Here is a 13844-nt window from a genome sequence, read left to right on the forward strand (position 1 = left end):
TGTCAGGGAAGGCCTGCAGGCAGGTACCTGTATATCTCAGGAATTTCCAGACTACTCCCTAAAGATGGATGACTGCCTTCAGATGGTCTGTTAAAGGTCAAACAGTCAAACAGCTTATTCCCCCAAAACCTTGTTTTGTGGTTTTGTTATTGATTACTTAGCATAAAAATAGCTTTAGATAATGTTCGTGGAGTGGTTATCGGTTAATCAGGTTAATCCGTAGGTTAATCCGTAGATCCGTAGGTGTCAGGCAGTGAGAGGCCTGGGGATAAGGTTTAAGTAATATGTTTATTGATTAGTATTGCCTGTATAAGCTTTGATGGAAGAAATAAAGTTGCCACATGCCCTGAGAGCTACAGCCTTCCTTATTCACCACACAATTTCATTGCAGGTCTTAATCTCTATAGCACTGCACCACACAACTTTCACACAACACAGGCTGATCTTGAATTCCTGAGCTCAAGCAATCCACCCACCTTGCCCTCCCAGAGTGCTAGGATTATAGATATGAGCCACCACACCCAGCCAAGATATCAGTTTCATACATTTTATTTTACCCAAATACACATCAGCAAGTACTTACTTAAGGCTTTAATTCTATTTCTTTTTTAACAGAGTTTCATAGTTTTAGGTAGTCAAATCAATTGACTTTCCCTTTGACTTCTGACACTACTCTTAAGCACTAATCATTCCACTCCAGTTAAGTGTGGTCATTTTTACTTTAGCATTTTTTTTGCAGAGGATTTCTTTCTTTTAAGACTTAAAATCTCTTTAGCTCAATCAGTGTTCAAATGAAATATAATACAAGTGACAAATGTGAGCCACACATATCATTTTAAATTTTCTGGTGGCTACATTTTTTTAAAGTAACAAAGATTGGCACAGCACAGCAGATTGTGGTGACAGTGAAACCATTCTGTATAATGGCACAGTGATGGATACGTGTCATTCTATTGTCAAAAGCCATAAAACATACAACACGAAACCAACACCCTCATGTCAACTCTGAACTTTGGGTGATAATACAGTGTCCTTATAGGTTCATTGACTCTCACAATGGTGCCACTCTGATACCGGAGATCATCCATGTGTGGGGATATTTGGGAACTCAGTACTTTCTGCTCAGTTTCCCTAGGAGCCTAAAACTCTAAAAAAGTAAAGTTGATCCACTTTAAAAAGTTCAAAATTATCTCTAAAAAGTCAAAGAAACAGTCCTCCCTACCTTAATTTTTTGACTAAAGGGAAATGGGGGGGAGTTTTGGTGATTTTTGAGACAGTCTTGCAGTCTAGACCTGGAGCCTGCAGGCAATGGAGAAAGGAGAGAATGTCCAAGCCTTAGGTCTCCCAGAGCAATGTGATCATGGATGGCTAGGGGTGGGAAACTGTGACAATTTGGTGGTGGTGTGCATATGGCTTCGGGAGAGGGGGCTGGAGAGGGGAAGTCCACAGCCTGGGCTCACACTTCCAGCCTGTGGAGGAATGAGGACCCTGATGGAGGACAAGGTCCCAGAAGAAGGAGACTCATCCCCACATGAAGGAGGGGCCCTCAGGTGAAAGAGGGTTCCACAGGGGAAGGAAGGATCCCTAGTAAAGGAGAGAGGCCCCAGAAGATGAAGAAGTGGCCTTGGTGAAGGAGAAAGGTTCCCTTGGGGATCCCTCTCCCTCCCCACAGCTGGTGACCTCAGGGAAGCCCCAGGCACTGTGCTCACAGGAGGAAGTTGCTATCTGCCCATTGGAGGCTAATGGTGACAGGAATTCTCTGAGCCAAAGAGTTTTAAAGAATGGAAAGACTTTATTTTTATCTGTCCCATTATTTACAAATAATGACTGCTTATTTATTTTAAATTGGAAAAGAAAAAAGTGGCAAGAAGAGAAAGAGGTGAGTCAGGGTCTCCAGGTCTAAACAACTCTGCTCAGGAGGATTTCTTTCTTGATTCTTCCTGAGCTTAGTTTTGAAGACTTCTGATTACAAGGTGCATTCTGCTTTCCTTTTTTCTTTTTCTTTTCTTTTCTTTCTTTCTTTTTTTTTTTTAAGAAAAAATAATATTTACTTGCAGTATAAACAGTCCTGTTGATGGTTCGGGATATACATACATATGGGTGTGTACATATATGTAGGGTCACAAATTTTCCTTTATGAGATCATAAAGCAAACTGACCACTCTCTAGCACACCCTCACTTACACAAATCTGATGCTTCTGAGTTTTTCTTTTTAAAAATAAAAGAGAAAGAACCATGTATAGCATGGAAGCTTTTTGTCAATTTCTCAACTGTGGCAAGATTTTGATCTGCTGCCCAAAAGGATTCCTGAAAGCCACCCCTGTGAGGTAATATGCAGTGGAGCAGAGTTTCTGGGGCCTCACTCATATGCTGAGTGCTGCTTCATCAGGGACTCTGGCCTGACCGCTTACCCCTCCCTGGGTCCCCATGCAGTCCCAACACCTGATAGAACCAAGGTTGGAGAAGGAACACAACTGGAGAAGGATAATGGAATCTGTGGCTTTGTTCTGTGGATATGGAGGGTGGGGTAAACTGAGCCATACACCCCTTCCACCTGTCCATCCTTGCCCGCTGCTGTCCCTACCCTAGGGTTGAAATGGGTGCAAGTCTCCTGGCAGTAGAAGGCCTGGGCAAAATGAGAACTGGTCAGGCTTCAATGGGGACAAGGGGGCTGGGAGAGGCAGCTGGACCAAAGCAACAGCCAGAGTCAGGGAAGAATTTGGAGGCAGGGTTAGCCCCCTACCACCTAAGCTCTTCCAGCCACTTGCCTCTACTCCCAGTTACAGAGAGAGACAGAAGTAGTGCATAAATATATAAAAGGGCCCAGGGCCTATGCCCTCCTAGGAGTTGAGCCCAGAGGCTTCATGCTACTGCTTGGTAATCCCCTGCTGCCAATCTCTGGCAGGATTGCAGACACCCTAAGAGGGGAGAATGGGAGAGCTGAGATTGCAAAGATCACCCATCCAGCCCACCAATAACAACTTGCAGCAGCCCTCACTGCCAAGTGCAGTGCCAAGCTGGACTGGGCCAAAGGTGAGAGATGGCATGTCTGGGGATCCCAACACCTGGAAAGCAGAAAACCACCCATTCAAGAAGGGCCCACCAAAGAAACGGAGGCTTCACACATGTGCAAGATGCATTTGGTCCAGATCATCATGGTGTTTGTCTTTTCCATAAAAAACAAACAATTGTTTTCTGTAGAACAAAAAACAAAACTGAGAATGCTTCTCTCTCTCTGTAGGATCAAGAAAGGGATGAACTACTGGTTTATACAATCCTCTATTGCATGTAGCCTGAAAATCACACTTTTTTGTGAAAAAAAGAAAAATCAAGAAGAGCTGGAACACTCTTTGTGCTCCAGGGAGCTTGGATTTACCTGCCCAAAGCAAAAAGTAAACTCAAGTCCAGGGATATGTCTTTAAAAAGTAGCCAAATTGGCTGGGCCATCAGCAGAAAGGAGTGTCCTAGGAAAGGATGAGGCCGTGTGGGACCCCCAAAGCCACACATGTCTGAGAGCTGAGCTGAGGCCTCTCCAGAGGCCTCCCTCTGCAAGGGGGCCATGATCCCATAGAACAGTAAGGGCACTCAGCCTCTGGTTAGCCTGGGCCTCTGGGTACAGGCAACCTCTGTGGGTTCCTCAGGCCAGAGGCAGTGGGCTTGGGTCCACCCTCGTGGCCCTGTGGAGGGCTGTGCAGGGGTCTGGTGCCATGCCCAGCAGTGTGCCAGGCCTCATGTGGACTGGAACGTATTGAGCGGGAACAGGTTGTGATTGGTGGGTGTGGAGAAGCAGAGCTGCTCACTGGGCAGCATGGTTGTGGCATGGGATACTTAGCCCCAGTGTCCACTCAAAGTCCAGCAGCTGCCGCATGAAGTTGAAGTTGGGGGAGATGTTGGACTTTTTCCTCTTGACAAAGTCATAGGCGTCACTGAGTGACAGGTTCATCTTCTGCATCAGCTAGGCCCAGTGACTGTCACTGAGTGGCTGATGCCTTCCAGGCAGTGCACCAGGACACCACACTTCCTGGAATGGGCCTCATCAATGAAGCTGATGGCCTCAGGGAAGAACTGGGAGAGGTTCTGGCTCCAGTGGTCAGAGATGGGGATCTGCTTGTAGGTGAACTCACTACCATACTCCAAGGCATTGGGTAAGTTGATGGTGACATCAAGGAAATACTTAATGCCGTACTTGCCAAGCACATACAGGTTGGTGGAGTCCTTGTTGCAGCCGAGGTAGAGGTAGGGCAGGATCTGCTCAGGGAAGGCTGGTTGGCTAGATAGCAAAGGACTGCCATCCTACTCAGTGGCACTGCTAGGCAGCTGTCAGTCTGACTTGCTGTGGGAGCAGGCAGAGCTGATGCATAGCCCCCTTCCCCCAGGCCCAGCACAGAGGTGAGTGGTGAGCTACTGGTGTTAAGGGGGGGAAATTAAGGACTTCTGACTCAAATTAGAATTTCAAAAGGAGTCTTTTATTAACCATGGGGCTGTCTTAGCAAAGTCTAAAGCAGACTAAGTGAGAGAGCATTGAGGGGTCTGGAAGTTGGGGTTTTTCTAGTCTAAACGTTGGCAACAAGCCAAACAGGTGATCTGAAAGTTAGCAATTAGAAGTAAAAGGAAAATTAGCAAAAGAAGCAGAAAACAAGCATGGGGTGATGATGACCCCCTTTTACAGAAGCGAACCTGCAGTTTAACAGATTAGCCAATAGGTAACAAAGGGCAGATAACAATAAAGTAACATAAAGCAGATCTAGCAACTAATGGATAAGTAAAACAATTTGTCATAGCACTTAGCTCATGAATTCTCAGGATGACAGCACTTGACCCATCTGTTCTTATCTCGTTCTGCTCCACCCGGATCCAGACTAATCTAAGAGTGATGGTGCCTGTCATCATTTCAGAGTTAGGGTATTTCTTAATTTTGTCCTTTCATCTTTTATCCTACATAGCACCCTAGTGCACGTCCGTGGCAGGCAGTATCCATCTCTAGTGCATGTCAGCGGCAATGCAATATCCATCTTATGGGGGTGCTGGGGCAGTGGGCACCCATCTCATGGCACCCATCTCACTGGGTGAAGACGAGCTGTCCATGTTGGTCTCGCAGGGCTCTGAGGACTCTGTTTGGAACTTGTTGAAACCACCTTGGAGGTAGTAGGCCTGGCAGCCATGGTCGCGCAGCTTCTGCAGCAGCAGACCGGGCACCGAGGCTGGAGCACTGGGTTGGGGCTGCCACTCGGCCTTGGCCTGGTCCTCCAGCAGCACGCTGGCCGCCTTGCAGCGTGTGGCGAAACTTGCGCTTCTTGCGGGCGTGGTTGGGGATGATGGAGCTGATGGGCAGGTTGCCCTTGCGCAGACCGCGCAGCATGCCCGGGATGGCTAGATTGATGGCCATTTCAATATGTGACGTCTGGAAGAGCTCCAGCAGTCGGCAGTGGAGCAGCAGCAGCGACGTGCCGCTGCGCGCCTCCAGCTCCTCCTGTAGCCACTCAGTGCTCCTGCAGGGCATGACCCCTGCTCCGTCGCTGCGCTCGCCTCATTGCCCGCGTTGTCCCACACCAAGCTGGGATCCCGCCCAGGTGTCCCCAACCACCCCCTCCCCGAAGCGGACAGGTGCGCCCGCCCTGGGGGGCCACGTAGCTGGTTTTTCATGGGGAGAGCAGGTGGTCCGGGGCTGCACCTCAGCCGTCAGAGCCCCAGCCCGGTGTCCGGGCGCCCGCCTCCGGTCCAGCTGCAGTGCCCGCCACCCAGGCCGCCCGGTCCTCCGGGAATTCTGCTTTCTGTATACGGCGCCATCCTAAGACGAGTTTTCACCCAGTCAGTGTCTTTCTTTTGAAATCTTAGGGTGGTGTAGCCCCCAAGGGTGGATTCTTCCTGGCCTTGCCACTTTCTGGTTCTGTCTCCCAGCTGGAGCTGTGGCCTCACCAGTGTATCAGCTCTAAACCGTTCAGCTGGGCAGGAAATTCCAGGTGGTTCTGATGGTGTTTGATGGGGGAGCTTCTGAGCTGGGAACACTTGTGGAACCCAGCTGTGGTAGTCGACCAGCAGGTTAGGGATGTAGTTGCAGCTGGTCTGAGGACGCGCCCCTCCACAGCTCCCTCCCAGCCTCGCCCCGGTTCTGGTGGCTCTCCCAACAGAATAGCCCCAGAGCCACCATCCAGGCAACCCTCCCCACCTGCATCCTGCCCATTTCACATCACCTAGTGATGCTAGCCTGCAGTCCACCTTCCAAGGAGAAAAAATATCTCAGAGAAGGAGGCACAAGTTCCTAGGGAAGGTGACATGGGCTAGGGACAGGCCTCTTGTCTCAGCAGCATCAGAAGCCACAGAAACCCACGATGTTGGGTCCCAGGGAAAAAGACCCATTTGCTGAGGGGTATCTTTCACTTCAACTGAGAAAAAGGCATGCTGCAGAATAAAGTCCTTGCCTATGTTTCCAGTCCATGGCCAATCCATTCCAGGCAATGAGTAGTGTCCCCACATCCCATTCTTCTTGGACTTGCGAAGGGGCTACCACCAGCCTGCAAAGTGGGCAGGATGCAGGTGGGGAGTGTGGCCTGGCTGTTGTCTCTGGGGCAATTCTGTTGGATCTCCACCAGAAAGGGGACCCAAGACAATTGCACATGGGCGGGGCCCGGGGCTGGGAGGGGGCAGTGGAGGGGGGCCACCAGGAAGAAACAGGGGGCTGGGAGGGGGCTGTGGAGGGGGGTGACCAGGCAGGAACAGGGGGCTGGGGTGGGGCCATGTGACAGTAAGGGTGGGCAAGGACTGGGGGCAAGGAAGGGGTCATGAACTGGCAGGGGCAGGCAGGGACCATGGATGGGAAGAGGTTGATGACCTAAATAGGTCCAGGGGGCACCAGAGGCAAGGAGGTGGCATGAGTTGGGGTCAGGGTAACAGGCTGGGGATAGAGAGGGATGGGTGGGACACGTGGGACGACTGAAGGGCAGCAGGGGCAGTAGAAACATTGGTTTGCTGAAACAAGGGAGATAAAAAGCCAGATGAAATGTTAGATCTACACAAGCTATCACAGAGAGATCAAGGCACATTCAATATATATGGATGAGTGAAATGTTAGTCTAAAACAGCTCCATTATATATCATTCCAACTAGTGACATTTTGGAAAACGCAAAACTACAAAAACAGTGAAAATCTTAATAGTTGCCAGGGTTTGTGGATCAACAACTGTGATAAAGTGGTAAGATAAGGGGCCTTTGAGGGCAGGGAGAGGGCACTGTGTGAGGACACAATGGGCAACAGGGCTTTGAGTGTGTCACAATTGACAGAAATGACCAATGGAAAGAATAAACCTGAATGGAAATGATTAACTTTAGAGAATCAGATATCAATTTTTGGATTAATTGTAACAAATGTATTCCAGTAAGTGAAGATGTTATTGATAGTTGCAAATAGGACATGGGGGAGAGAGGAAAGATTGATAAGGGAACTTGGATCCTTTTTGATGTCAATCCCAAACTCTTCTAGATGAGATGATGCCTTTATTAAAAATCATCATTTAGCACCATTGTTTCAGGCAGATATTTTCAGGGATGGGGGAGGACAGTGTTTCACTCTGCCTCACTGGCTAGAAAGCTAGAGCATGGGTGGTGTCATCATAGCTCACTGCAACCTCAAAGATCTGGGCTCCAGTGATCCTCCTGTCTCAGCCTCAAAAAGGGCAAGGATTACAGGCATCACCCACCAAGCATGGCCCAACAAGATATTTTTCTGCCAATGGTCAATAACCAGGTAGTATCTAGACATGAACTTGAATTATTGTCTGCCATCAAATGTGAACCAATCTTGACTTGAAAATGTGTATTGAATTCTGTGGTGGCAGCAGCACTTATGACTGGGAAAATTAAAATATTCCTCCATAAAAAACACAGCTTAACACTCTTTATACATTGTCTTATATCCGGAACACCAAGTAATACCTAATCACTATTCTGAACAACCATCATGGTCACAGTAAGTTTTCAGGTGACCAAAACTGATGCAGTACAATGCTCTGCTCTGGAGGTGGTGGGGGAGGGGCAGTGCGGTGTTGTCAGCAAAGAACATGGTTAGTGCTTTCATAATAGGGACAACTGAAGGCATCTTCCTGACAGAAGTCCAGAGAGAACTGGTAAAATTTGATTCTGAGTTTGAACATCTGATCCCATTGTTTACTGACTTCCAAGTAGAGCCATCTGATGAAAGCTGGGTTTCAGGGAGATTGTGGGGTTCAGGGAGCCATGTGGGCCATGCCTTCATGGAGATGAGACCACACAGAAAGGCAGCAGAGCAGAGAGAGAGCAGGGTGCTGGTGGTGCAGAGTTAGGGATGGGGTCCACACCCATTGGACCTACACCTACACCTACACCTGAGAAGGTCATGAGATCCCTCTGTCCTCAGTTCTCTGCACTGTCATATGACAATGGTAATTGGCTTATTTGTTATGACATGAGGAGGTTAAAATGACTCAATCCAGGTGAACCATGAGGAAGAGGACTGGTCCCTTAGTTGTCCTCCATGTTTCCTAAATGGCAGGGGGAACAAACCAGACACCAGGTAGGGTGCTTGCATCACGCCAGGGCAGTGGGGGGATGGAGGGTGATTTCTCATCCCTTCTGTGGGTATGATGCTCTGCAGCTGTTAGGGAACGTCTGACCTTATGACCTGGGATCCCCACATCAGCCTGTGGGTGGGCAGAGGAGGTGCTGTACCTCCTGTTTTCTACTGAGTGGTTGTGCCATTTAGGGAAGCTAAGTGGCTTTTAGCATCACATGAATGAGTGATGGATCTGGCATGGGAAGTGTACCTGGGTCCATGGGAGGCACAGACCTCTGATGACTGGGACCTCTCCACCATATCCTAGACTGCTGATGCAAAAGCTCTGCTGACTCTCTTTCTCCGATATTCCTATCCATTGTTCAAGGGGAATCCTAGTTGATGCCCCAGACGACATGCCTGGATAACGAGGTTGCCCTGATCATGACACATCCTCTCTCCTCTACTTGAAATAACTTCCATCCCTAATATGGCTCTGTTCCCTCTAAAGGAAATCCTCTGAGAGTCTTGGCATACACATCTGTGGCCATCCTCCTCCAGTACTGTCATGCTGTGAGCTGCCCCTCAGGTGACCACACTGAATGACCAGTGTCTGCTTGTCTATGCTGAATGATAGCTGGGTCCAAGAAGAGATTAAAGAGGAACTTGTCAATTTCTTCAAACACAACAACTATGAAGACATAAGATACCAAAACCTTCGGGATACAGCAAAAGCAGTCCTGAGAGAAAATTTTATCACACTAGATGCCTATCTTTGAAAAACAAAAAGAGATCGCATCAACACACTCACAAACCACCTTGTAGACTTGGAAAAAGAAGAATCTAACCCTAAACCAATCAGAAGAAAATAAATAGCTAAAATTATGTCAGAGATTAATGAAATTGAAAACAAAAATGTCATTCACAAAATTAATGAAACAAAAAGTTTGTTTTTTGAAAAAGTGAACAAATAAACCCTTGGCCAGACTGACTAGAAATAGAAAAGTAAAATCTCTAATAACCTCAATCAGGACTGATAAAGGAGAAATAACAACAGATGCCACAGAGATAAGAGATTATCTCTGAATACAAGAAACTCTATGCCCAGAAATTTGATAATGTAATGGACATGGATCAATACTTAGATTCACATCCCCTTCCTAGACTTAATCAAGATGAAATAGACCTTCTAAATAGACCAGTTTCAAGCATTGATATAAAAAAAAAACAATAAAAAACTCCCCCCCCAAAAATGCCCTGGTCCAGATGGCTTCACACCAGAATTCTATCATACCTTCAAAAAAGAGCTTTTACCCATACTGCAGAATCTATTCCAAAAAATTGAGGAGAAAGGAATCTTTCCCAACATGTTCTCTGAAGCAAATATCACCTTGATACCAAAACCAGGAATAGACCCAACCAAAAAGAGAACTACAGACCAATTTCACTAATGAATGTAGATGCAAAAATTCTCAATAAAATCCTAGCAAATAGATTATGGCATATCATTAAAAAAGTCATACATCATGATCAAGTAGGATTCATCCCAGGGATGCAAGGCTGGTTTAACATGCAAATCTATAAACGTAATTCATCATATCAACACAAGCAAAAACAAGGACCATAGGATCCTCTCAATAGATGCAGAAAGGCTTTTGATAAAATTTAACATCCTTTCCTAATTAGAATGCTGAAGAATATAGGCATTGGTGGTACATTACTTAAATTGATTGAAGCCATCTATGACAACCCACAGCTAATATTATACTGAATGGAGTAAAACTGAAAGCTTTTGCACTCAGGACTGGAAAAAGATAAGGGTGTCCTCTATCATCACTACTATTCAACACAGTGCTGGAAGTTCTAGCCAATACAGTCAGGAAAGAGAAGGAAATTAAAGGTAACCAAATGGGGACAGAGGAAGTGAAACTCTCCCTCTTTGCTGATATGATTCTATGCTTAGAGAACCCCCAAAGACTCAACCACAAGGCTCCTGGAAGTGATCAAAATGTAATGTCTCAGGATATAAAATCAATGTCCACAAATCAGTAGCCTTTGTATATTCCAATAACAGCAAAGATAAGAAAGAAATCAGGAACACAATACCCTTCTCAGTAGCTCCAAAGAAAATGAAATACCTAAATATGCACCTCACAAAACAGGTGAAGGACCTTTATAAAGAAAACTATGAACCCATAAGAAAAGAAATAATGAGGAGCGGCACCTGTGGCTCGGTCGGTGGGGCACCGGCCCCATATACCGAGGGTGGCGGGTTCAAACCTGGCCCCGGCTAAACTGCAACCAAAAAATGGCTGGGCGTTGTGGCGGGCGCCTGTAGTCCCAGCTACTCGGGAGGCTGAGGCAAGAGAATCGCTTAAGCCCAGGAGTTGGAGGTTGCTGTGAGCTGTGTGATGCCATGGCACTCTACTGAGGGCCATAAAGTGAGACTGTCTCTACAAAAAAAAAAAAAGGAAAAGAAATAATAGAGGATACCAAGAAATGGAAGAACATCCCATGCTCATGGCTGGGAAGAATCAACATTCTTAAAATGTCTGTACTTCCCAAAGCAATCTAAGGATTCAATGTTATCCCTATTAAAATACCAACATCATACCTTTAAGACCTGAAAAAAATAATTCTTCATTTTGTATGGAACCAAAAAAAACACCCCATATAACCAAGGCAATTATTATTTATTTATTTATTTTTTGTAGAGACAAAGTCTCGCTTTATTTCACTCAGTAGAGTGCTGTGGCATCACAGCTCACAGCAACCTGCAGCTTCTGGGCTTAGGCAATTCTCTTGCCTCAGCCTCCCAAGTAGCTGGGACTACAGATGCCTGCCACAAAGCCCCACTATTTTTTTGTTGCAGTTTGGCTGGGGCCAGGTTTGATCCCGCCACCCTCTGTATATGGGGCCAGTGCCCTACTCACTGAGCCACAGGCACTGCCCAGCCAAGGCAACTTTTAACAATAAAATCAAAGCTGGGGATATCAGCCTATCAGACTTTAGGCTGTACTACAAGGCCATAGTGATCAAAATAGCATGATATTGGCACAAAAATAGAGACATAGACGTTTGGAACTAAATAGAAATCCAGAACAACATCTGAATGAACCAAACATCTTATAGCCACCTAACCTTTGATAAACAAAACAAGAACATACACTGGTGGAAAGAATCCCTATTCAATAAATGGTGCTGGGAGAACTGGATATTCACATGTAAAAGATGGAAACCAGACCCACACCTTTCTCTACTCACAAAAATTTATTCAAGATGGATAAAAGACCTAAATCTAAGACACAAAACAATTAAAAATCCTCAAAGGAAGTGTGAGGAAAACACTGGAAGCTATTGGCCTGGGGAAGGACTTTATGAGGAAGACTCCCATGGCAATCGCAACAACAAAAATAAACAAATGGGACTAAATGAAACTGCAAAGCTTCAGTACACCTAAGGTGACTATAACCAAAGGAAATAGACAGTCTACATATTGGGAAAGGATATTTGCATGTTTTGAATCAGACAAAAGCTTGATAACTAGAATCTACAGAGAACTCAACGTAGTAAACGTAAAAAAAATGCCAACAATCCCTTAGATCACTGGGCAAGAGAGATTAATAGAACCTTCTCTAAAGGAAACAGATGAATGCTTATAAACATATGAAAAAAATGCTCATCATCCCTAATAATTAGAGAAATGCAAATCAAAACCACCCTGAGATATCATCTAACCCCAGTGAGAACGGCCCACATCACAAAGACTCAAAACTGCAGATGCTGGCATGGATGTTGAGAGAAGGGAACACTTTTACACTGCTGGTGGGACTGCAAACTAATACAACCTTTTTGGAAGGCAGTACAGAGAACCCTCAAAGAACTCAAGCTAGACCTCCCATTTGACCCTGCAATCCCACTGCTGGGCATCTACCCGGAAGAAAAACAAATCCTTTTATCACAAGGGCACTTGTACTAGACTATTTATTGCAGCTCAATTTACAATCGCCAGCCAAAATGTGGAAACAGCCTGAATGCCCACCAAACCCAAGAATGGATTAACTAGCTACGGTATTTATATAACATGGAATACTATTCAGCCACTAAAAAAGACAGAGACTTCACATCCTTTGTATTAACCTGGATGGATGTGGAACACATTATTATTAGTAAAGCATTACGAGAATGGAGAAATAAGAATCCTATGTACTCAACTCTGGTATGAGGACAATTAAGGTCCTCGTACACAGTGGGGTTGGGGGACAGGAAGAGCTGAGAAAGGGAAGGAGGGAGGGCATGGGGGGGTCAAGGGATAGGGTTCACCTTTTGGGGGTAGGAAAAGAAATATAAGAGGGTTCTTATTTAACAAAAGCAATCAATGTAACCTCCTTCTGTGTACCCTCAATGAATCCCCAACAACAACAAAAAGCCTTTAATTTCTTTGCATAAAAATGACAAAATGTTCTGTCCATTTGAAATGCTGCATGAGGAACAAGTAATCCATAATATTTTGAACTGAAGAGAGGAAATTGGCATTTGGGAATGTAGAGAAGGAACTGAAATTTTAGGTAATGGTTGCTAGCCCTAGTAGGAGCTAAGTTAGGGGAACAAGATGGTGAATTTGAGACCCTGTTTCCCAGATATCTGAAAGACTCAGAGTGTAATGGGTGGGTGATCCCTGGGGAGAAAGGAGGAACAAGGTCCCATGGACCACAGCTCTACCTATACAGGAATCCCCCCCCCACACACCAAGTTGCCACCCTCCTGTTGTTCCTGTACAATTAGGGGAAGTCACAGGGCTGCCAGCACAGAGCTGCCCAGAGAGGGCTCTGGTGAAGTCATGGTTTAAGGAGGGGATAGGACACCTGGGTTTGGGTTGCTGGCCCACCTCCAGCATGTGGAGTAAGCTGTACCAGGAGGACTTGAACAGCAGACTCTGAATCTGTGGGGAAGCCTGTCCCAGCACAGGTGGTTTCATCTGGTTCCACCCAGCCCCCCTGCCCTCTCAGGACACTGACTAGGCATACTAATGACTCCCAGCTTCTGAGTTGTCCAAGAGTTCTCCCTATGGCTTGCATGGTCCCTACAGTTCACAGAGGCTGTAGTGGAGCAACTTGGGGCCTCTGGAAGCAGAAGAGAACTAGCCATGGAGTTCTGTAGCAGTAGAAGTGGCAGGCAGAGAGACAAAGATACCGCCTTATTGCAGAAGACCACTCCCGTCTCTGGCTACACGTCTGATAGGGTAGTTTCCACCTTAGCTGCTGGAGCCACACACCCCCAGGCCCTGAGGGGGCAGGAGATTCAATCGGTCTCAGGGCT

General features: G+C 46.3%; 1 pseudogene; it reads right to left on the bottom strand.

The window, feature by feature from the left end:
• Positions 1-3730: 3730 nt before the first annotated feature.
• LOC128582100 (dual specificity protein phosphatase 7-like) lies at positions 3731-5644 on the bottom strand (annotated as a pseudogene).
• Between the last annotated feature and the right edge of the window lie 8200 nt (positions 5645-13844).

Source organism: Nycticebus coucang, chromosome 3 (genome assembly GCF_027406575.1).
Source record: "Nycticebus coucang isolate mNycCou1 chromosome 3, mNycCou1.pri, whole genome shotgun sequence".
In the NCBI taxonomy this organism is placed as follows: Eukaryota; Metazoa; Chordata; class Mammalia; order Primates; family Lorisidae; genus Nycticebus; species Nycticebus coucang.